Below are 25,091 nucleotides of genomic sequence, written 5' to 3'. Positions count from 1 at the left end.
GTTAGACAGACTAGAAGCAACTGGGAACCTTGTCTTAAGGTAGGGGAAGCATAGGTTTAGTCACCAGGAAACAAGCACCCTCCAGCACCCCTCTCTGTCTGTTCTTCCTGGGAACTTCTGGTGCCCTCTCTGAGGCCCCGTTCTGAAACAGTGAGGCTAGGACAGAAGGAGGCTTGGTTCCCACTGTAGCTCTCCCCAGATGCCCAGTTGCAGCTAGCTCAGCTAATTGGCAAGAAAGGGAAAGGAAAAGGGGAGAAAAAAAAAACAGCGCAAATCTGTGAATTAATAAAACAGCCTTCAAGCAACCGCCAAAATGTGTACAAACCATGAAGTAATTAGAAGTGTGAAGAATTCCATCCTGCTCACGGCCTCCAGGCTCAGCATCTGATCGCCTTGGGAGGCCAAGGGCTGGCAGGCCTTGGAGACTGGAAAAGCTTTCCACTGTAGTTTGATCTCACCTCCCAGGAAGCCTAACCCTTGAAGTCTTTTCAGGGTCCTGGCAGTTCCCAAGGATCTGTGCAGCACATTGTCCTATAATCTTACAGTAAGGCTGGAAGCTTGCACCCAGTGATTTGGGGGCCTGTGGTGTTATTTAATTTTATTCTTCACTATTCTTGGGATATGTTTGTCTGAAGAAGAGACTAAGGTTCAGAGAATGGGTGGTAGGATCCAGCTCTGGGTTGTAGTTAGTAGCCACAGCAAGGCTTGAACTGAGGTTTCCTGCTAACCTCTCCCCTTGCCCGTGTCTTTTCCTTGGCCTTTGATGTATCATTCAACAAACAGCACTAGACATTTTTATATCACAGTTCTTCTGACCAACAGCCGATTTCAGATCTATTTGGCGGTGATGTCAAATTCAGATAAGTAGTTCAAACACAGTTGTTTGTTTAATAAGCTGAGGCTCTGGCACCTGCAGTTATTTGTTGATTTTTCCGTCTTATTTTATACCCAGATTGGTCCGGGGAGAGGAAGAAATGTGGGAAACAGCTTGGAAAGGGATTTGGAGACTTAAGCCTTCTCATATACCTGGAGGAGGTAGATAGATACACTGTGAGCTTAGAGGCTCACTGTTTGGGCTTTCTCAAGGGTAAGTTCTCAAGTTCACTGACACACTAGAGGGCTGAAAAGCTGCATACCAAGGGCTGGAGATTCGGAGAACGGAACCCGTGGAGAATCATGTAACGAGCTTGACGTGTGTGGCTAATTCCCAGCCGGCAGCAGAAAGCTCCCGGGAGGATGGAGTTTACACAGTCTGCAGGCAGACTGAACAAACAACAGTGCGGTTAAGTTACACATGCTGGTCAGCTCCATAACCAGAATAGAAATGTGCGCGTTCATTTAGGATGGATAGTTTTCAACAAAGTCGATGCTGCTTGCACAGACTTGTCCCTGGTCCTCAACACCAAAGCAACCCATGGCAGAGGGAAACTGGGGAATAAGGGCAATCAACCCTGTTCACTGGGGGCACAATTGCTCGGAAATAATTGGAAATTTCAGACAAGGGTGTATCGCATGACACACTCAGGCTGTTTGGTCCTTCTGTGTATGTGTGGGGGTGGGGAATGAATGGTACCCTCTGATGCTAACCCAGATTGGAAGCTTGGGGGTGGGGGCAGAGAGCAGGGTAGGATTTGAGGACTGAGTGGTCCAGAGTGATCCATGTACTGTGCAGATGGATGATGAGAACTCTTACAGGGATGCTCAGGTAGCAGGGAGATCTGCAGCTCCTAGGATGCTCGGGTAGCAGGGGGATCTGCAGCTCCTGGGATGCTCGGGTAGCAGGGGGATCTGCAGCTCCTGGGATGCTCGGGTAGCAGGGGGATCTGCAGCTCCTGGGATGCTCAGGTAGCAGGGAGATCTGGAGCTTCCTCTGGTCTTCACCCCAACCCCAGTTTCAATTCTTGGGTTCCTCAAAGAGGAGAATTCATGTGGGAGACAGTCGTGGAGTAAGTAGCCAGGAGTTTAATTAGAGCAAGCAAGAAAGCAAGAACACGCTGTTTAGTAAAAGAGCTGGCTGGGCCAAGGAGCAGTGGCTGTGATGCTGACGGACACGGGACTCGTGTTTCTCTTCTGTGTTCCTGTCCCATGTGCCACCTTCACTTGGGCATTCCCAGGAAAGGAGAGCGCTATTCTCTGAAGCCCATTTTATCCACAATGCAGATCTGTTATAAGTAGGGGTGTATGGTATACGGACATGTACAGGAGTTTAAGCACCCTACAGTTGGAAATTTCACGAGGTTAAAGGGTATCCATGCTCTTGGGTGCCCCTTTGCCTGGCCCATCTACAGAGAGCACCACTGTCTCTGTGTCCATCTATAATGACTGTCACCACCTAGTGTTCTTTATGTCCTGTCTTCAGGGGCCCATTGGCCAGTCCTTCCTAAACCTAACCTAGACTTCCTCCTTAAGAAGTTGGATGTATCAGGTCTGTCTCAGGGCAGAGTTGCAGGAGGTACAAGCAGCAGTCAGAGCTGAGAGTCCGACAGCCAGCCTCATGTGAGTGTTGAGAGTCCTGCCCTTTTCATCCATTTCTTATCTGTAAACGGCAGCATAGTGATCACGCCCTCCACAGCTGAGCACTTTAGGCCTGTAAGAGTGCCTCCACACATTAAATGTCTGTCTTAGTAATGTTAATACTGACTGTAAGACTATGCCAAGAGGAAGCTTTCAGAGTTCCCAGGTTTGATGGAATGTGTTATAGAACAGGCCCACCCCTCAGGGGCTTAAGCTCACCTTGATCCCGGACTGCTTCATTTACAATGGAGCAAAGCTGTTTTATCTTCTTTCCTTGTCTAGACCAACCTCTCCCGGGTCCTCCTGGGGATGCGGGTGAGACCTCTAGCTCCCCTGCCCACAGCTGCTTGTCCACTTGTGCCCTTCCGTCACCCCATCACATAGTGCCGCCTGCTTCCTGATCTTCTGTGGTCTCTGCGTTGGATTTTTCCACCGGTCGGTCTCACCATCTGGCTTTGTAGCCTCAATCCATAGCCTTTCTTTTATCCTTTCTGGACCAAGGTGTGCAGAGGCTGCGTGATTCCCAGCTTCACGCCTGCCAGTTCGCCCACCACAGATCCACACTCTCGGTCCGTCCGCAGTTCCTTAGAGGTAGGTCAGGGTAGTGCACTCCTTTGCCTGTTCCAGATCCCACACTCTCAGTCGATCCGAAGTTCCTTAGAGGTAGGTCATGGTGATGCGCCCCTTTGCCTGTCCCAGATCCACACTCTCAGCCTATCCGCGGTTCCTTAGAGGTAGGTCAAGGTGGTGTGCCCTTTGCCGGCCTGCACATCGCTCAGCAGAAGGCAGACAAGTGGACGCTCTCCTTTGCTTTGACTCTTATTGGAAACAAGTGATATCATGGTTTACTTAGTGCTACGTCTTGTGCTATTTTTATTAATTTTGAATGTTGGCACAGCCCTTGAATACAGCGCTGAAGTGTGCTCTCTACTGTTTCTAGATGAGTGAAGGCCACTTTGTGTGTCGCTGAAGTCTGTGGTGTCACAGACTTCCAGGGACACTCCATTCCCCAAACTCCAAAAGGCACTCCATATATCTAGATAAGAGCTTGAGCTAGACTCTAGTGTTTCTGGCAGGTAGGTAAAAGCTAATATTCCTTGAGAACTTGTGACCCTAGTTCCATCTGTCAAAAGGAGTCCTTTACGTTAACATCTGGCAGAAAGGACAAATGGCTACCTGTGGTTGCAAAAGCCCATGCTGGCCTCCAGGCCCCCTCAGTATCGCAAACACCTCTTATGTATCTCTAAATCTCCACCTAGTACTGGCTTCTCACCTCCCAGGCCCATTTGTTCCCTCTCCCCCTCCCTCTTCCTCCCTTCTTCGTCCCCCTTTTCCTCCCTCCTCTTTTCTCTTCCTCTCCTCCCCCCTCCCTCTTCCTCTCCTTTTCCCTCTCCCTCTCTCCTGCTTCCCTGGCCATGGTCAGCTACCTCTTTCGCTCTGCTCTGGAATCTTCCAGATGTCTCTGCTATTCTCTCATATCTACAATAAAAACCTTAACCATATCATAGAGCGGCACTGTGGCATCTTCTTTACTGCGTGCGCCCTCTCATGTACACATACCTTCGACCAGACCAGAACCTTGTACTGTCTGTGTTCATGAGAAACAGAAAAAGGAAGAGGCGACTTATCTAAGTGTCCTCGGGCTTTGGTGTGAGCAGCAGTGTGTCTCCCATAAGAACATTGGGTGAGTATTCCCTAATTCGTTGCTCACTGTGGCTTTATAGAACACAACTTCCAACAAGGATCACCCATATAAGTGATTAAAAAGAATAACGAAGTTGAGTTTTTTAGCTTCAGCTTCCTTTACTTCAACTGTACACATTCAAACCTGTCTTCTGGTGTCCCAGGCCTCTCACAGCGTGAGTCTCAGAGCTGCCTCTGTGACACTGTTTTGTGTCAATGCTTGCATGTTTTATTTGCAGCATATGTATCCAGACTCTGTCTTCTGATGTCCCTTGAGTTATTATTCTTTTAGAAATCTCCAGCTGGACAGTGCGTCCTAGTGAAAGCAGAGAACTGTTGACCCACACGGTATTCTTCCCAGGGAGACGAACAAGGAAGGCACGCAGAACCCAAGTGTGGAGAAAGCCTTTGAATAGAATGTGCTTGCTGGTGGATTCCTATCTCAGCCCAGTAGGACGGAATATCACAGAGCTCTCATCAGCAAGAAGAGAGCCACGTGCTCTGCATGCCATGAACTTGGAGACCGGTGTGTGTGTGTGTGTGATAGCATCTGAGAAAGTCTTTACTACTGGGTCTATAGGCCATGGTGTCTTCTCCAACCTCTCATGCTACTAAAGGTTGAGAGCAAGACTCCAGTCGTACTGCTACAGAGTCTGTGGTTCCAGTTGGAACTCAGTGTCTAAGGAGGGAGTAGGCTGTGTGGGATGCTTGTAGGAAAAGGGCACTTGGGCTTTTTTTCTCTTTAGTTCTTTCTTCTTCTTGCCATTGTTGCTTGATTTCCAAATAGTTAGATCAGGAATTTTTCTGTGTTTGTTTGAATCTACATTCTAAACTGGGTGGTGGTGTCACACGCCTTTAATCCCAGGGCTCAGGAGGCAGAGGCATGTGAATCTTCAAGTTTGAGGCTGGTCTACAGAGCTAGTTCTAGGACAGTCAAGGCTACACAGAGAAACCCTGTCTTGAAAAAAAGCCTATACTCTGGGGCCCAATGAAAATGTCATCCTTGCCTGTCCAGACAGGTTTTTCCAATCTTTCTTTTCCTGAGTCGTTTCTGTGTCTCCTTTGCCCTTGGAGGACCCTCAACCTTTCTTCTCGTTCTCTTTGCTGGTCTGTCTTATTCTGTCTCTCACTGTGGGTATTTATGAGTTACTTCAAGCATCTCTGGACTTTAAGGACATTAAGGATAGACTTTGAGTCTAGTTTAGTACCTTCTATGTACCACTGTGTCTAGTACACTTTTTTTTTTTAATTTTGATTATTACAATGATGGTGGTGATGATGATATGATGATGATGATCTATTGGTTGGATGGAGTGATTTTTTAAAAAGCCTCAACAAAGGTTACAGGTCTACATTTGAGTCTCTGGACCAAAAGGACATGGATGTGTCAGTACCCGTGCTCCCAAATATCTCTACTCTGATGAAGGAAGAGTTTAAGATATAAGAGAGGACAAAAGGAAACAAATCCTTCTAGAATCTAGAGGTTCCTTAGAGGCACTGGGACAGTATCTTCCCTGGGAATCTTTAGGGAAAAGTATTACCCATCTACCTTGATCTGTCCCTTAGGAACAGAGACCTTGGGAGAAGGAACGGCCATTCCTACCAGGGCATGCTGACCTTGGCTAAAATACCATGGTCCCTAAACTGTGTGGCCAGAGGGTCTGTTGGGTCCTATGGTTCTGCTTCAAAACACATACATAATGTTGGCTCAAAGTGTGTTCTAGGAATTAGTGATATACTTGGCAATACTGAGGGCTTGATTCTTGTCTGGGGCTCCTGCTCAGTAGCTCTCCAGCCCAAGCCACTTGGACATGCAATGCTGTTGTCTGCTAATCTCACCGGAACACCTTGGCTTTACAACTCAGGTGCCTTGAGTAGCCAGCCTCACACTGGGGATAAAAGTAAATTCCTTACATTTTACCCTAAAGTCCTTGAGGCGTCTGATCCTCCGCTATGATCTCTTCAGAAGGGTTGAGGTCAGGGATGTGGGAACTGGATCTTAACCTCTGATCACTGTGGAGAAATGTGAGCCAAGGATTCTTTCAGACAGCCAGCTCTGTCTCCTCAGTATGTATAAAGAAAACAGTTAACCTTGTTTAGGGGGTGTGGGTGGGGCGGGGTGGGAGTGGGGCTTTTTTATAAGTGGGTGGAGCGTTAGGAGGAATTCCAGGGAGCTGGTCAGGAAGCAAGTTAACAACAGTGGTGGTGGATGAAGTTCCGGATTCATTTTCCCCCCCAGGTCATTGCCGTTCTTAGACAGATGTGCCCTTTTCTCTGTTCTAGGTACATAACTGCTGTTCTTAGCCAGATGTTTCCCATTTCCAGGTGCTCTATTTCTCTCTAATTACTGTGATGAGTGCCGGCCCCTCCCTTACTGTCAGCCTGTGGCAGAGAAGAGCGGGGTGTTTGGAGCAGTGCTTGGCTCTGTTCCCGAGGAGGGTGGGGTATGAACACCTGGCATGGGGATGACGCGTTTGGCTGGGGGGTCGGGGGTGGGGGAGTGGAGGGGAGTTGGGGCTGTTATTTTTCACCAAGTTCTGTTCTGGTTTTTGCTCTTAAGGAAAACTCAGAGATGTGTGCTCTCAGAATGGGCCAAGGACAGGTGGAGTCCATTCTAGGAGCCAGAAACCTGACACGGTCCTTTGTGGTGACTTGGACAGGGTACCTGGACACACGTAGGCTTAGGTTCTCTGAAATTCCCTACATTATGTCATCCCTTGATGAGTGGCATGGGCCACACCCTGCCTTCTATTTGGCTAATCCCTCTTATTGGCATATCAACTCTTCCAGAGTAGGGGTCACCTGTTACCAATAGTTAATTCCCCCAGAGGCAGAAGGGGTATTTCTGTGTATTCTCTGATCTAAGACAGCTAGGCTCCACTCCTAATTAGTGAGCCAGGGAACACCCAGGGACCATGAATTACTAGGGAATAAAAATATATTGGTTTAATATCTAAATAACACTATTCCCTTTACACCCATGTTCTTCAGTATTTCTGCCATAAATTCGTAAGGCCTAAGACCATAAATTCTTAAGGCCTAAGACCATGGGTTCACCCTGACACTTCCTTTTATATTCAGAAACTCTGGCTCTTGGCCTCCATTGTTAGTCTCCTGGGGAGCTTTTCCCCCCTCCTGATACCCTGTCAGCTCTGCAGGCCAATTAGCTGAGACCCTCTGGGGGTGGGATCCATGTACCATTATTTGCCAAACTCCCCTGGTGTCTCCAAAGAGCAGCCCCTACTAAGCCTGAGCTATCCCAGGGCAGAAAAGCTACTTTATTTAACTGCTGTTTCTCCAGAGCTCCATATAGTGTTGGCACAAGAGGTTTCTCCGTAGCTGTCAGCACTTCCTGTCAGCATTTCCTCTCAGACGTAAACCCAGCCCAGAGCTCACCCCTTTATCCAGTTTCCTCACCTATCCAACTAGGAGTAGGAGTCAGACACTGGATTAGTGCCTGATCTCTCCCCCTCCAGCCAACTGCAACAAGACTCGAGTTCTTCACTGTCCTCAGGGATGTTTTCCTTCTATCTATCGCTCGCGTATACCAGCGCGCTTATTTCCATACCCATCCGCACCATTTAAGTCCCGGTGCCACCTTCAGTGCCCCAGACCAGCTCCTGAACCAGGCTACCAGTGAATATTCCCAGAGCAACCGAGCCACTCTCCACTCTATAGTCAAGACCATCCTTTCAAATTTTAAATATGACCCAACGATGAAAATCCACCCGTGGGTTTCCGTTGCTCTTAGGGAACCCAGACTGCTTTTCCGGTTCCCGATCCACAAGATTCTATGAGCGGCTGTGTTCTAGTAGACCAGGTGCCTTGGTCTGGTCCAGAAGGTCCCATGGTGCACTGTGCAGTAAGCCTGAGGTTGGGCCAACGGGCCCCTGTGACCTACAGAGCCCAAGGTCTGGTCCAATTCCCCCATGGACTGATCTGCTTCTCAGTCTTCATCCACCGCCGCCTCTGCCTTTCACTCTTTGCATTAGCCTTCTTCTACTTCGGAATCCTGTCTCCCTCCTCCCTCTTGGAGCCTTTGTGTACCCATTCATCCTCCTCCCCCGCCCCAACCCCCCCCCGCCCCCCCCCCGTTCAATTTTCTCCATCTTTTTGTCTCTCCTTGCCTAGTTAGTTGCTGGTAATCCCTCATGTCTCATCTCATGGACCAATCATCGGTGCAGCCATGTCAGACTTCAGCCGAAAACTCTGTGCCCCCATCTCCGCGAGGGCTTTCTTCAGTCGGTAGCCCCCGCCCCTTCCATTTTCGGTGTTGGACTTGTGCTTCACTGCCCACCTCACTGAAGTCCACGTAAGCAGAGGCTGTAGGGTGTCACGCTTACCCTAAGGCTAGACAGAGAGAACAGGGCCACCAAGAAAGTACTCAGTAAACAGTACCCAGGGGCGACCCATCATTCTTGCAGAACTGCTCCAAACTGTAGTGGTCCAGCCGCTGTGCGATCAGGTATTTCCTCCAGTCTCTCTTCCTCAGACAGAGAGATGGGGTGGGGTGGGGTGTTGCTACTGCTGCCGTCTCTCTTTTCTGAGACCCATGTGGTTCCTGGAAGCATAGTTACGTAAAGCAGCCCACGTGACACGTCTGCTTGGCTCTATTTTTAGCAGCCTCCTAAAGATCTATTAATATCTACATCCTTCAGTTGCTTTCCTCTGGGAATCTCTTGGCGCTTCTTCATCTCCTAGAACTTTGCCAAAGCTGCGTTAGGGTTTTGAGATCCATCCCCTGTCCTGCCACTTCAGGATAGAAAGGGTATTTTGTTTAGTTTTCTGACAAGAATTTTTTGGGGGGAGGGGTTTGGTTTAATTTTTAGTTATTGGTGCATGCATGTGTGTGTGTGTGTGTGTGTGAGAGAGGGGGGAGGGAGGGAGGGATCGCACATGTTATAGTGCACATAGGAAAGTCAGAGGATAAGTCTGTGGAGTCAGTTCTTTTCTTCCACCTTTATGTGGATCCCAGGACTCGAACTCTGGTCTCCAGGCTTACAGAGCAAGAGCCTTTTCTTGGAGCTGTCTTACTTCTGCAGCTGTCCCTTCACATATTCTCACTTCACGTCAGTCTCCTGTCACTCAGGTGCTTCCCCTCACATATTTGCATTTGTGGTCTCCCCATAATCTTGGGCCTGGGTGTAAGAGACATCAAGATGAGTCTCCTGGCTCCTGTAGTAGCTGCCTGATCCTCTCTACTGCACCCCTCTCTAGTTTCGAATCCAATGGGAGTAAAACCTTATCTCTTAACATTTGTTTCTTTGAGCCTTCCCAGAACAATAGAAATAAATCAGGCTAGACCTCAGTCCCTTGGTTTTCTGGCCTTCTAAGAGCTTTCCTGTCAGCGCTTTACTTTACCAATCATGTGTAAAATAAAATGCTTGACCTAGATTATTGAGAATTGTTCAGTAATAGTAATGATATTAGGAACAGTAATTAGCTTAGACAGCATTTACTAAACACAGCACATAGCTAAGCACTAAGTATTTCATGTATATTTTATCAGTTCATTTTAAAATTATTTATTTCCCCTCCTTAAGCAAAAAAAAAAAATGTAGAGTTTTATAGCCTTTTTTTTTTTTTTATAGATGTTGGAACTCAAGTACAGTGAGTTTAAACCACAGAGCTCAGAAGTGACAGAGGCAGGATTTGAACCAAGGAACACTGGCTCCAAGCCTTCACTATTTTCTTTTGTTTGAATTTTTTTCATATTTTATATTTTGATCATGTTTTCTCTTTCCACAATTCTACGCAAATCCTCCCCACCTCCTTACCCACCCACCCAACTTTATGTTTTCCTTGGTATCTCTCTTTGAAACCAGAAACCAAAAACCAAAAAAGCCATCCCAAACAAAAGACCCAAGAAACACACACACCACACACAGAGAGGGGGGAGGTAATACAAAAATGAAAATCACAATAAACAAGCAAAAGACCCATGAGAGAGAGAGAGAGAGAGAGAGAGAGAGAGAGAGAGAGAGAGAGAGAGAGAGAACAAAAATACCACTGAGTTTGCTTTGTTCTGGTCAACGACTCCTGGGCACAGGACTTGCCCTGAAGTGTGGTTAATATACCCAGGAAGACTCCATTGTAGAAAACTGATTTCCCTTTGCCAGTAGACATCACTTGCAGACAGCTTCTTGTTTAGGGGCTGAAACGTGTGTCCACGTCCCTATCTTAGAGCTAAGGCCCCGTCATGCTTGGATCTGTGCAGGCCCTGTGTGTGCTGCCACAGTTCCTGTGAGTTCACGCGTGCATCAGTCCTATTGTGTCCTGAAGTCACCCACCACCTCTGGCTCTTACAATCTTCCCGCCTCTTCTGCCTAGATCCCTGACCCTTGAGGAGGAGGGCTTTGATGAAGACATCTCCTTCAGGTCTGAGTGCTCCAAAGTCTCACTTGCCAGTTTAGCAGTGTAAGGTATGGGTTCCATGGTATGGAGTGGACCTGAGATCCAATCAGGAAGGGGTTGGTTGCTCTCATAACATTTGTACCACTATTGTACAAGTATATCTTGTACTGTTGTAGGTGTAGGGTTGATAGCTGGATGATATTTATCCTTTGGTACCATGCAAAGTACTTTCCGGTACCATGAGTGCTAGCCAGCGTGGGAGAAGCCTCCAGTTAGGCAACCAGCTTGACAACTCCTAGTTCCATAACATCTTCCCTCCTTTGCCTTCTCTCTCACCCCCTTCTCTATCTAATCCTCCTAGTTTCCTCATTGTCTTTTTGTAACAGTATGTTCTATTTCGCCTTCCTTGGGAAAGCTTCTCCTTCCCGGAGCCCCTTACTAGCTCCCTAACCCTCGTGGTTATTTGGATTATAGAATACGCAATGAAGACTCAAAAGCTAACATCCACATATAAGAGAAAAAATGCAATATTTAACATCCACATGTAAGAGGAAAAAATACAATTTTTCTTTTAAGCTCAAGGTTACCTCACTCAGCGTGGTCAGCATTTTTCCTAGCTGGCTCGTGAGGTAGATCAATTCCCAGCTTCCTCAGTACAACCATCACGGTGGTTTCCACTGGGGCTTGTACAAGTTTGCACGACCACCAGCAATGATAAGCAGTCCCCTTTCTCTGCGTCCTCACCAGCATGGGACATCATCTGTGTTGCTGATCTTGGCCATTCTGCCTGGTATAAAGTGAGTAGTTTTTATTTGCATTTCCCCAATGGCTGAGGATGTTGGATGTTTTTAAGTGCTTCTCAGCCATTTGTTTTATGGTTTGAGAACACTCTGCTTGGTTCTGTGTTCCACATTTTAATTGGGTTATTTGTTTTCTTGGTGTTCGGGTTTTTTCGTTCTTTATATAGTCTCGATTCTAACCGTGTATCAGCTGTGTAATTGGTGAAGATTTCTTCCCACTCTGTAGACTGCTGCTTTCAGTGATGGTGTCCATTGCCATACAGAAGCTCTTGCGTTTCATGAGGGTCCCTTTATTAATTGTTTTCAGTGCCTATGCTATCAATGTCCTGTCCAGAAAGCTGGTGTCTGTGGCATTGAATTCAAGGCTCTCTCTCCCCCACTTGCCCTTCTTCAGAGTACCTGATCTTAAGCTAAATCCTTGATCCATCTGGAGTTAAGTTCTGTGCAGGGTGATAAATATGGATCTATATTCTCGTTCTCCTAAATCTAGCCATCCAGTCTGGCCAGCACCATCTCTTGAAGACGCTGTCTCTCCTCCTGTGTGTATCTTTGGCTTCATTGTCAAAACTCGGTGCTCATAGGTGTGTGGATTTATATCTGGGTCTTCCATTTGATTCCATTTATCAGTATGTGTTTTGAGCCACTACCATACTGTGTTTATTATTATAGCTCTGTAATACATCTAGAAATTTGGGATGGTGATACTTCTGGCAGGTTTTTTAAATTATTATTATTAAGTATTGTTTTATCTATCCTGGATTTTGTGTGGTGTTTTCATATGAGGTTGAATATTGTCTTTTCAATTTTTGTAAATAATTGTATTGAGATTTTGATTGGAATTGCGTTGAATCTGTAGATTGCTTTTAGTAGGTAGGATGGTCATTTTTAGTATATTAATCCTACCAATCCATGAGCATAGAAGATCTCTCCATCCTCTGATATCTTCTTCAATTTTTTTGTTTGTTTGTTTGTTTGTTTGTTTGTTTTTTGAGACAGGGTTTCTCTGTGTAGCCCTGGCTGTCCTGGAACTCACTCTGTAGACCAGGCTGGCCTCGAACTCAGAAATCTGCCTGTCTCTGCCTCCCAAGTGCTGGGATTAAAGGTGTGCGCCACCACGCCCAGCTTGTTTGTCATTTTTTTATGCACCTTAATTTTATATCTGTTGCATTTTTACTGAAAATGTCTACCTGTTGAAGAAATTTGTGTTGTAGGGAATTTCTTTTCTGGTCCTATATAATTGGTGATCTACTTGTGCCTACTTGTAGATTTGGTCTTTAGTGCCCCAGATTTCCTGGATATTTGTTCCTGAACATTTTTAGATTTAACATTGTCTTTAATTAGAGAAAATATTACCTTGTCTCCAACATCCGAGATCCTCTCTTATAATCTCTTCCTGGGGCTTACCTCTGCAGATTTTATTTGACACTCTAAATATCTTATTTCCCGTTTTGTTTTAGTTTGGGTTTTCTTTTATTGATTTTATTTGTTAAATTCCACTTTCATGTCCTTAATGTTTTTCATTATTTCATTAAACTGGATTTTCACAGGTTTCATTAAGGGATTTGTTCACATCTCTTTAAAGTTCTTGAACATATTCATAATTACTATTTTAAAATCTTGTCTTGTGTTTCTACTACATTGCATTTCTCAGGGTCTTCGGCAACACAGTTGCTGGCTTCCCATGCAAGCACATCGTCTTGACTGTTTTATGCTTGTGCTTCTGTACTGAGATTTAGGCATCCAGAGCTGTGATGGTTTGTATATGCTCAGACCAGGGAGTGGCAATACTAGGAGGTGTGGCCTTGTTGGAGTAGGTGTGTCACAGTGGGCGTGGGCTGTAGTACCCTAGTCCTAGCTGCCTGGAAGTCAGCCTTCCACTAGCAGCCTTCAGATGAAGATGTAGAACTCTCAGCTCCTCAGTTCCTACACGAAAATTAAGAAAGTTCTGATCAATGTGCAGAGCCTGCTAGGACCAGTACAGCAAAACCTCCCAGCCCGGGCAACTGGGCCACAGATGGATTGCTTTTCCTCATGAGTCTGAGCCAGCAGTTGTAGTTTGTTCCACGGTCCTGACCTTGGCTGATATGTAGCTGTCTTTCTGGGTCTCCTGTGGCCACCCCTTACTCTGCTGCTTGTCAGTGATATTATCTCTCCTTGAAGGACTCTTACCCAGCTGGATTACATCTGCCCTAACGACCCCACTTTATCTTAATTATTTCTTTAAAGCGCTTGTCTCCAAATATAGTCACAAGCTAAGATGCTGGGGGCTTAGACTGAAATCCGGGAGACACGCTTCAGTCCCTGACGAGTGGTTTTATACAGTTTTAAGAGCATCTTGCGTCCCCTACCCCCTGCCCCTTTTAACTTCATACCCATCCTTCTATTCTTGGGCAGTGGTGGGGTGTGAGGCTCTGCTGACAACACGTGAGTGACATAGAGTGGAATCTGGCTGGCTGGCAGCTATTTCTAGAGTGGAAAAAAGCCCTTCCTTATTTTAGATTGCTCATGGCATAGTTTACAATCCTCAAGTTAACGTTGGATGCCTTGAAGTCTTAGAAAAATATTATGATACGTTGCAGCTCTTTAAACTTGCGTGGCATATTTACCTAAGGATGTTAGCTTGATTTTTCAAGGGTAGATTTATCCATCCAACCTGGCTAGCCTTTTTTTCCCCTTACAGTTGGATAGGGGAGGCCTCAGCACTTTTACAACAAATAGCAACAAACAGGCATCTCAGGGATGCCAAATGTTGCTATGTTTCACCCCATAGGTGTTTTCTGCTAGGCTTCACCTTCCTATCTGGGAGACAGCGGGTTAGAAGTGCGCCATGCAGGAGGAGCCAAGAGACTGGGAGAAGGGAGCACGGCTGACTTAGGACGCTTTAGCACAGTACCTGTTATGATACTGGGGAGCCTTTCAGAGAAAGCCAGTTCTGGAAGGAAGAAATAAGAAGCGCATTGGCTCCCTCCACAGAATATAAGCAGCCGCCAGTGCCCTGGTGCCTGAGCACAGCCAGCAACACAGCTCTTACTTAGTACAAGACCTTCAACCTTTACACCACCCTGGAAGCCAGCTTAATGACTGATCCCCTACCCCCAAATGGAAGTGTTGAGATTCAGAGATGCTTTCCCAGGTGACAGCAGGAGACAGCAGAACCAGAACCCAAGACCCTCTGCTTATTTGCAGACTTCACTGGGGGCACAATCTGGGAGTGCCTTGAAGTCACCAGGTAGACAGGGAGGGAACAGCTGCCTCCTCCCTTTGGAGGGAGTGCTGGGGGCTCCCAGACCTGAAGTGACCCTGCTGCCTCAGAAACCTGAGGAAGGAAGAAGGCAGTGCCGCCTGGCCTGTGGGTTAAAGTGAGCAGCCTTGCCAGGGGGAAGTAATTCCCTGAGGGCCGGTGCCAAGCTCGCTGACTGCCAATGTGAGTGAACCAGAGAGGCAGAAACCTTTAAACCTGAGCCAGACTAGCTGAGTTCCAAGACAGGAATCTGTCATCTCCCTTTCTCATGCACAGCCTGGACTCTGAGAGACTCCTCTCCATGCCTGTCCCTTCAGTGGCTTTGTAAGCTTGGTGTTTTGTCAAGGGGAGAATGAGGGAAACTGAGAAAGGCTGAATTCTTTTTTTTTTTTTTTTTTTTGGTTTTTCGAGACAGGGTTTCTCTGTATAGCCCTGGCTGTCCTGGAACTCACTTTGTAGACCAGGCTGGCCTCGAACTCAGAAATCCGCCTGCCTCTGCCTCCCGAGTGCTGGGATTAAAGGCGTGCGCCACCACACCGGGCAAGGCTGAATTCTTAATGTTCAACTACTCCCACTTCTTCCTTCCTTCCTTCCTTCCTTCCTTCCTTCCTTCCTTCCTTCCTTCCTTCCTTCCTTCCTCTTTCTTTCTTTCTTTCTTTCTTTCTTTCTTTCTTTCTTTCTTTCTTTCTTTCTTTCTTTCTTCCTTTCAGTAGGTTAGCTTCAGATTCATGCTGATCCTCCCATATTGCATTTACTACATTTCTTACTTGGCAACACACATACAACACACAACACACAACACACACACACACACACACACACACACACAGAGTCAACCCGGAGGGAGTTTTAGTGAGAAGTCCTCTTTATGACACCTAAAATCACAAACCAGCCCTCATTCCTGGCCCCCGAAGGCATCTCTTCCCAAACACCATCAACGCCCCCTCTCTTCTTTTTCTCTTTTTTCTTCTTCCTCCTGTTTTCTCTCCCTCCCTTCCCCCTCTCCCCCTCGCTCTCCATTTCACCCTCAAACTTTGAAACCTGGCGCACACAAAGTGGGCTGGCATCAACTGGGGCAGTACCAGCTCTAATCTCACGTTGTCACTGGTCTCCCCTGGGATTTGGACGGGTCTCTCCACCTTTCTTGAGCCACTCTGTGAAGAGAGTCAAACAGATCTGTCGTTTGCAGTCTGTGTTCAAAGGTGCCTTGTTGTTCTGCAGTTTAGAGTTAAACTCTAAAAATTATTTTGTTATCTCTTTTAAAAGTGATTTCCCAAGCAGCATTCGTACATTCTCGATGTTTAACTGGGTCCTTTGATGAGCTGCTGTGCTGCCTTGATTTTTTTTTTTTTTTAGCTAGTCTTGATGTTTATGCTGCCATCTCTTTTAGCTTAAAAATAACTTCAGATTTTGAATGGGAAAAATTTTTTTAATTGCTATGACACTTGTCCTAACCTAGTCTTTATGGATAAAGATTTCCTCAGTAGTGTGTAGAAGTAATCTAATATAAGTACTAGGTAAGAATAAGGTTTAGTGTTAACATTGATTGATTTTATAATTAAATGGCTAAAAGTGAGTTTATACTAAGTAGCATAGACTGGTACCTGCTGCAGCGTGTGCATGTATGTGTGTGCATGTATGGGTGTGCATGTACATGTGTGCATGTACGTACATGTGCATATCTCCTGAAAGATTTTGTTATTTTAAACTGTTCAGCTCAGTTTTGAAATTTCAGCTTTGAAATCTGACCCCCCCCCCTTCAGATTATATCAAGATTTATTTTCTACATACGAAACAAAATAGGTTTGGCTCTGCAAACATAGCAGTATGTATTGAACACCATGAATGGTTTTAGTAAAAGGCATGGGATTCATAATTATCTTAAACAAATGCTAACCATCATAGCAGTGCATGCAGAATCCTAATTAATGAATTTACTAATTATTTTCTTCACTGTATGGCTGCTGTTGCCTGTCAGGGAAAACAAATTACTGTATATTTGGGGGAGAGGAAATTTACTTGAAGACTCTGAAAGCCAGCCTACACGGTAAGCACAGAAGCTGAAGGTTTCCACCCGAGGGAATTTTAAGAAATAGGGCTTGGGTGACTGCTCAGTTGATCATTCTAAATTAAACTACAAAGTACTGGCTTGAAATTTGGCTTAGAAAATCCTTGGCTGGTGTGTGGGTTCTGCTGGCTTCCTGTGCCTTATTCTATAAAATGACCACACTGATACACCAAGTGAAATAAAATTCCAAGCCGTTGCCTACATCCAAAGCGTACCAAGGCAGGCAGTGAGTTTCTTAGGAGCAGTTTCACTCCTAAAGATAAACCCAGGGAAACAGCCAGGACAACAATGCCTATCATTTAATTATCTTTGTTTACCAGGAGCTCAGCATCACGGAGCCATAGTTCTGGCCTGAGGTCTGGCAGAGCAGGGAACATGATAATTGGGCTCACACTCTAGTGGTTCAAGCCTGGGTGGCCCTTGTGGTTAACACTATGCAGGAGACTATGAGGGTCACTGGTAACCAGCCTCAAACTTGAACCTTCACAGTGAGACAAAAGGCCTGCATTACACAGTCATTGTGGTAGCTGCCTTTGCTTTCTTGGGACAAGAAAGAGGAGTGTGTGTGTGTGTCTGTGCATGTGTCTGTGTGTGCATTGTGTATTATGTATGTATGTGTATGTATTGTTTGTATATGTATGTGTATTGTATGTGTACATGTGTATGCATCTGTGTGGATGTGTGTTTCTGGGATGGAAACATGAAAGCTCCAACACTGAGCCACACTCCCCAGTTCTGTTTTTATGCTATGTCTTGGGAAAGGGGACTCTGAACCCATACCTGATCCATCCTTCCTTCTTTAAACTCCCTGAGACAGCAGTTCTTAAAAGTCTGTCCCTGGACCAGAAATACTGGCCTCATCTAGGATGCAGATTCTCCAGTCTCCTCCCAGGTCCACTGAACTATGCATTAACAGGTTGGGGGCAGAGTGTGCATCCAAGGACCATATTTGGATCCTTGCTCGAGTCACAGTAGCTGACCTGGGAGGCAGCGTGGGCTCAGGTTCTTAGCTTGCTTAGCTTGGGTTCCTAACATTCTCTCCTTGCTTACAAGGCATGCTGTGGATGGATGGTCTTGCAGAGTGATAACTGCTGCCTTGTCTTTAACTGGCCTTAACACAGACACACAGCAGCCCGGATCTCTGCCTCCCGAGCGCTGGAGTTATATGTGTGTGCCACTGTGCCCAGCTTTCTACAAGGAAGATCAAACCTAGCTCCTTGCACTTGCCCAACAAACACTTTGCTAATTGAATAGATCTCCCTAGCCACTGAATTTTTTTCTAAAAATCACTTCTCTCTAAATTTCCTCCCATATCTTATTGCTCTCCATAGCTTGGGAACAATTCCTGCCTTCCTGGGGCTTAGAGAAGATGGTGAGGTCTTTTCTCCTCTGAGAGGCCAGTGGTTGGGAAGGGCAGTGCAGTACATTAATACCAGATTTCAGGAATTCTCCCTTCTTAACCCCTCTTTACACTTGCTGGCCTCAGCCTGGGCCTCTGTGTGTCCTGGGGCTGACAGCATCACCCCAGCTGATCTTGTACCCTGCTTCAACTGACCCAAAGGCACTCTGGACTGAGTCTCTGAACTCTGGCCTTTCTGGAGTGTGGAAATCTCTTGCCCTGTGATCATTTCCCACTGGTCATCTCCACAGCTGAGAGATAACATGGATTAGACCCCTGTTGACCTGTGGAGGGGTGAGCCATGGCTCAGCACATCTGTGCCTTATCTCCACCTGTGGAGCTGCTGCTCAGTAGGATCAGCTCCAAGATTGGGGATGTCTCCACCTCGAGGTGGAGACTTGGCTTAGATAACTTTGCATGTGGTGTGAAGAGGGAAGAAGGTGGCAGAACATGATAGTATCCAGTGCTCCCATGATGGGTTGCCCTGGTAACAGTCTCCTCTGGAAACAACACCTGGGCATGTTGGGGGAGGAGGGAGAGCTGCCGTGAGTTGGTCATGTAGGAGGTGCGTGGAGTGGGAACACAGAAGGTGACTGTCAGACTGGAAACACCAAGTGGCGAAGATGCCTCGGAACAAAGTGACACTTGTCCATGTATCAGGAGAGTTCCAAATGAGTGTGACACGCCAGCTGACACCTCAGAGTGGCCTGGTGACAGGAGAGTATGCCACAGCACTACAGGGGCTGGCGCACCCAGTACTCCAGTCACACCATCCTCTACTCAGGTCTTTCCATGAGATTCCCGGATCGTCCCTGGCCTTCTCCTGAAGCTCAGAATATAGACTTTTATGTTATTAAATTTTTAATGATTCTTATTTATTTATTTAGTTAGTTGGTTGGTTGGTTGGTTGGCTTTTTGAGCTAGGGTTTCTCTGTGTAGCCCCAACTGTCCAAGAACTCGATCTATAAGACCAGGCTGGCCTTGAACTCTGAGATCCATCTGCTTCTGTCTCCTGAGTGTTGGGATTAAAGGTGTGCGCCACCACCGCCCGGTTCTCCGTTTTGCTTTTTCTGTGCATTGGTGTTTTGCCTGCATGTCTGTCTGTATGAGGGTGTCGGATTCCCTGGAATTGGAGTTACAGACCATTGTGAGCTGCCGTGTGGGTGTTGCAGATTGAACCAGCGTCCTCTCGAAGAGCAGCCAGTTGTAGTACTCCTTAACCTCTAAGCCATCTCTCTAGCCCCGAGGATACAATCTTTAAAGTTGCCAGACACAACATCCCCAAAGAGCCCAAGTGATGTTCAACCTTTCATCACCAGGATATAGATTTTCATAGTTGGAACTCAAGGGGAAATTTTAGAACCCCTAGGAGGAGAAGCCTGGTGTGTCAGTGTAGACGGTTGGACTCAAATCTTACAAAGGTTAGGAAAAAGGGAAGAGATGACTCATTTGAAAAGGCGCTAGAGGTGGGCATGTCAGGAGAGAAGAGAGCAGGAGGCACCCTGGGGCCAGGCTGTGAGGTTCCTTGACACCATTTGCGGTCTCCCACTTTTACTCTCTGTCCTCTTCTGTAGCCCTGCTGAGGCCCAATATCTAGGGAGGACCTGGTGATTGGGAGAGGGGAAATGTCACTAGAGGATGTGTGGAGGGAGAGATCAGAGATCTGCAGGCTGGGAAAGCACAGGATGGGAGTGGTGGGAGCCAGACACGGCTCCCGACAAGCTGCCGGCAGGTAAGGAAGCTGCCTAGGTATTAAAGCAATTCCATCAAAGAGGGGGGGAATGAATGCCAAAAGCGGGGGAAGAATGCGCTTCAAAAATGGCCTTGAAATTTCTCATGCAACACTCCTGCTCCAGCCTCGGAGAGATGGTATTGCTAGAGAGCTAGGACAGATCTTATATGATTATTAAGCATCGTGTCTAGCCCCTTCCCTGTGGCTGTAGGAGCCAGTTAAGTCTCTATTTAAAAGCTGATTGTTGTCCCGTTTTCACAAACGGGAATGGTGGGAGAAGAGCAGTCTCATATCGAAGGCATGGCCACTGACACGAGCTGGACGTGTGATTTGGAACATCGTTCGGCAGGCAGGACAGCCCCTAGAAACTGGGATATTTAATTCCTTTAGTAGCTGAGTCGTTAGGGTCTAGTTGTTAAGTGTCAGTAGACTGCTCCACCCCTTTCCAGATGTACGGACTCAAGCATCAGTTTCTCTATTTGTAAGTTGGAGATGAAACCACAGAGTCTTGTGCAAGGGCTGCCCATAGGTCCTCCGGTGGCCTCTCTCCCCAGAGTTTCCTGGTACATCAGACGTCCTCTTTCTCAAAGGAGAAACAATCGAAGAGTAAGTAGATCCCCGGGCTGATCTCCCTGGCCTCATTTATCCACCGACGGCTGTCAAGATCCATCCCACCAGACTTCTCCATTCCTCCGGCATCTGACTTACTTCTCAAGGTTATGATGCTGACATCCTGCCCCAAGTGCCTCCGCCTCTCAGCCCAGATTCACTCCTCAAGTCTCCACTTAAATGTCACCTCTTGAGGAAGTCTGCCATTGTTCCCCCAAGTAATTGGTCCTCTTCTTAACTCGACTCTCAGCTCTGTGTGCTTCCCAGTCAGACATGAGCTCTAGCCAACCTTTGTGTCACAGCGGCCTCTCCACCTCTGAACTGGAAGTTTCACAGCCTGCTTTGTGTGCACCTGAATCCCCGCTGCCTGGAACACAGGGCTGCTAAATAAATATTGCATGAAAAATATTAAATATTAAATAGTACGACGGGCAAGTGCTTTGGACAGTGGAAAGTTGCTTTGCAAATCTGTTTTCGTTTCACTTTTATTGCTATCTGCGGGGTTAGCAAACAATAAAAGAGCTGTCTACAGCAGCTAAGACTTCCAGAAGAATTGAACAAAACCCATTTGCACGGAGGACTTACTCAGAGGTTCACATGCTATGTGGTTTCTCGCACCGTGGCTGCAGCTGAAGAGGGACGATAGAAAAATCAGTCTGATAGTACTACCGGAGGATCCAGCAATACCTCTCCTGGGCATATATCCAGAAGATGTCCCAACCGGTAAAAAGGACACATGCTCCACTATGTTCATAGCAGCCCTATTTATAATAGCCAGAAGCTGGAAAGAACCCAGATGTCCCTCAACAGAGGAATGGATACAGAAATTATGGTACATTTACACAATGGAGTACTACTCAGCTATTAAAAAGAATGAATTTATGAAATTCCTAGCCAAATGGATGGACCTGGAGGGCATCATCTTGAGTGAAGTAACACAATCACAAAAGATCTCACACAATATGTATTCATTGATAAGTGGATATTAGCCCAAAACTTAGGATACCCAAGATATAAGATACAATTTGATAAACGCATGAAACTCAAGAAGAATGAAGACCAAAGTGTGGACATTGTGCACCTTCTTAGAATTGGGAACAAAACACCCAGGGAAGGAGTTACAGAGACAAAGTTCATAGCTGTGATGAAAGGATGGACCATTTAGAGACTGCTGTATCCAGGGATCCGTCCCATAATCAGCTTCTAAACGCTGACACCATTGCATACACTAGTAAGATCTTGCTGAAAGGACCCAAATATAGCTGTCTCTTGTGAGACGATGCCGGGGCCTAGCAAACACAGGAGTGGATGTTCACAGTCAGCTATTGGATGTATCACAGGACTCCCAATGGAGAAGCTAGAGAAAGTACCCAAGGAGCTAAAGGGATCTGCAACCCTATTGTTGGAACAACATGATGTACTAACCAGAACCCTGGAGCTCTTGTCTCTAGCTGCATATGTATCGAAAGATGGCCTAGTCGGCCATCAATGGAAAGAGAGGCCCATTGGACTTGCAAACTTTATATGCCCCAATATAGGGGAATGCCAGGGCCAAAAGAATGGGAATGGGTGGGTAGGGAAGTGGGGGGCGCTATGGGGGACTTTTGGGATAGTATTGGAAATGTAATTGAGGAAAATATGTAATAAAAATATTAAAAAAAAAAAAAAAAAAGAAAAATCAGTCTGAGGGGGACGGTTGGTCTTCGGTCTTGGAAACAACCTGAATGTAACATCCTGAGTTTGTCAGTGTGTTATCTGATAGCCAGAGCGAGGAAAAGGGAGAGGGAGAACCGTTCAGGATGACTCGGGCTCTCTAGGTTTGGATTTGCTTCAGTGGACTCCTACCTGTGCTGTTTGACATCCTGCCTGTAGGTGATGCCCAAGAGAGTATACAGTTACCGGGAGTCCACGGCTAACCACCTCCTCCCATGGGAACACTCATGTTCTGTGCGCTAGACCCACAGCCCCGTACAACCAGCTACACACAGTCTCATTCACACACACACACACACAGCCCACGTCAGCTCCCACACAACCCCCCAGCCCCCACGGCCACTCTTCTGTTGTGATCTCTAAATGCACCCCGACATTTGCTGCTCAACTCTCAGCTGCTCTCTCACTCTGCTCCCCTCAGGCCTCCTGCTTTCCAGTGTCCTGACTGTGTATCTCCCCTGTTCATCCAATCACACCCTCCAAGAGATGCTCTTTGAAAAACCACTACCCTGAGCCCTCTTGCAAAGCATTTTCCATCCTCAGGTCCTCACCACCCCAGTCATACCCTGAGTAACCTTTTAACATGCCTGGAGCTGTACACAGCTGGGTACATCGGGGTAAAGTGGCCACCACACTTTTCTTGGGATTCTCTGTCTAATAGAAGACCCAGCTGTCATAGGTATGTGTGCTGTGAACAAGAAGGAAGCACGAAGTCTGAAGGTGTCCTTTCCCCTGAGAAGGTGACGGTGGCTCCAAGCACAGAGTCTTTCATGGTCTAGGAGTGTGGTAACTAGAGAGGATCACTCCAGACCATGCAGTTCACGGAGAAGTTGCAGTTGAGAGCACAGATGCAGGTCTAAGTGGGGGTACTGTGAGGGGATCTCAGGCGAGAGTAAGAAGAGATGCTATTTGGAAATACAGCAGGAGGAGAGAGGGACGTGACACGCAGCAGGAGATGGCAGAGGGCAGTGGGGCTTATTCTAAAACGTGCTCATTGGAGGGTCCCACTGATTCTATGCTTCCGTTACAAAGAGGAAGAAAAGAATGTGCTCTACCCTGCTGCGACAAAACGTGGCATGAGTAGAGTCGACATTGAGAGATACTCTAGCCCTGTGGCCCCCTGAGTCACTGCCCTGTGAGGGGCCACATAGCCCTCACCTGGCTAGGCTGGTCTTTTTGGTGATGCCTCTTTGAGCCACCAATTGTCCACTGGTTCACCATCTAGACTTGGGCGGGCTTATGTCTTCTTTCTGCCATCCGTGCCCTGAGATGCACAGATAGACATTCAAGTGTTCAGGTCTCCCCCAGGGGTGGTGGTGGTAGTGGATCACACACTACCTAGGGAGAGTCCTATCCCTTCTCTGAGCCTTGACTTCCCCACCCAGCTGTGGCAAGGCTTCGTTCCTACCGTACTTAGTAGAATCGCCTGCACTTAGGTAACAGCTTCCTTCAAGTGATGCCAAGATGAGCTGAGGAAAAGGCGCGGCTGCTGGTAGGAAGCTGGTGTCACGTGAACACTGTTCTTCAGAGTTTCTACTAGGAAGCAACTGCAGTCACAGGCCACTGCTTACTCTTCTCCATCTGCTGTGTTCCTGGCTCCAGCATCCTTCCCTTCATCTGTGTTTGCCTTGATTTCCCCTTCCTGGGGCTCCTCACCTGAATAACCTGTCCCTCCCCAGGGGTCCTAACTATTGAGACCTAAAGGCTTGTTTGTGCGTCCGTTCGTGCGTACGTCCATGCATCCGTGCGTGCATGCGTGTGCGCGGAGTGCCTTTGCAGGATCACATCACCCCTGGAGACCTGTGATGTTCCTTAGCATCTCCTAATAGACCGAGAAACAAAATGAGACCTTGCTCAGGTTCACATCTCTGTCGGGCTTTCTCTGACACACAGTTCTGACTCTCTTAGTTTTAAAACCATGAAGGTGATGCTACAAAGAAGGACAGAAGAGTGGGTGTTGGGTGTGTGGTGGCAAAGTAGAGGGTGTGCGAACACCGGCAGTGTGGACAAGCTTACTGGTAGACTCCTTTCTCTGTGCCCCGCCCCAGCTGGGTGTCTCAGTGTGTGCTGGGAGAAAGATGCAGATAACATGATCTGAAGATCCCTCCAGGCTCCTCCCTCCATCCCCTCTCTCAAAAGAGGCTCAAAGCAAGCCCAGTGGCTCATGGGGCAGCTACTCACTTTTTGCCTGACGAAGGCCTCTGGTATTAGAGGGATGTTGCGATTTGACCAAGTCACGTGAAAGGGTAACTCTGACCCTGGAGCCCAGTGTGTTAATGTGGAAGGTTTGAGATTCGATGTACTGGTTGCGCTTCTGACTGGTGCATCTTTCCTGGGGCGGTCTGTTCACCGATGGCCTTGTGAATAGGTGGGGCAAGTGGTTGGTTCCCTTCCCCCAAAGATCAGAGCTTTGCTGTGGAGATCTCCCAGCTCCCAGCACTAGAATCCAGGCCTCCTGGCTCCCAGCCCCAAGATTTACTCAACAGCGAGATCCCTGAATGCCCTACAAATTGCTGCTTTCTTACTCAAGCTGTCAAAATGCCACATTGGTCACTTGTGGACCGGCAGACGCGGTTGCTGGGAAAAGGAACTGTTCTTCCGCTCTAGGAGCACTCCCTTTGGTCCCTGAGCGCACCCCTGTAAATGATTAGGATCCCCGGGAAGAGCGGACAGCTGTGTGCATGCATTAACTGGGCAGCGAGTTTGACTGGTGGGAAGTCTGGGAAACTTAAAGGCACCGAGTCCAGCAAGTGACTCTGGTAAGGTCTGAGACATTCTCCTGTGTGCTTTCGACCCCTGTGGGAAGGAAGGAGGTTTGGATTAACCAGGGGGCATGATGCTTCTCAGAGTGCTCCCAGCCTCCCACACCAAGCTTCCAGCCAACACTGGAAACCAGCTATTAAAGCCGAAACAGGAAGAGAGAAAGCTGACTTGAGACAGGATGATGGGCACTGGGCCTGAGCAGATAGCTAGTCTGC

At 47.2% G+C, this 25,091-nt stretch overlaps 1 protein-coding gene across 8 annotated transcripts in view; it reads left to right on the top strand.

Annotated features, from left to right (window-relative positions):
• The window catches only part of Mapk4 (mitogen-activated protein kinase 4), a 137,294-nt gene that overhangs the window by 59,725 nt on the left and 52,478 nt on the right, over window positions 1-25,091 (top strand). Inside the window, exon 2 of one of the 8 annotated variants that reach the window (XM_029472139.2) lies at window positions 10,528-10,575. The exons of 6 other annotated variants lie outside the window; for them this stretch is intronic. The gene's annotated coding sequence lies outside the window, so the exon portion shown is untranslated. Of the gene's footprint in view, window positions 1-10,527; window positions 10,620-25,091 lie in introns of all 8 variants that reach the window. One more of the 8 variants, XM_085833467.1, reaches the window with a different exon arrangement.

This window comes from Mus caroli, unplaced genomic scaffold (genome assembly GCF_978045245.1).
Source record: "Mus caroli unplaced genomic scaffold, Mus_caroli_1 scaffold_19, whole genome shotgun sequence".
NCBI classification, from domain to species: Eukaryota; Metazoa; Chordata; class Mammalia; order Rodentia; family Muridae; genus Mus; species Mus caroli.
This window is presented reverse-complemented; position numbering and strand designations above follow the sequence as displayed.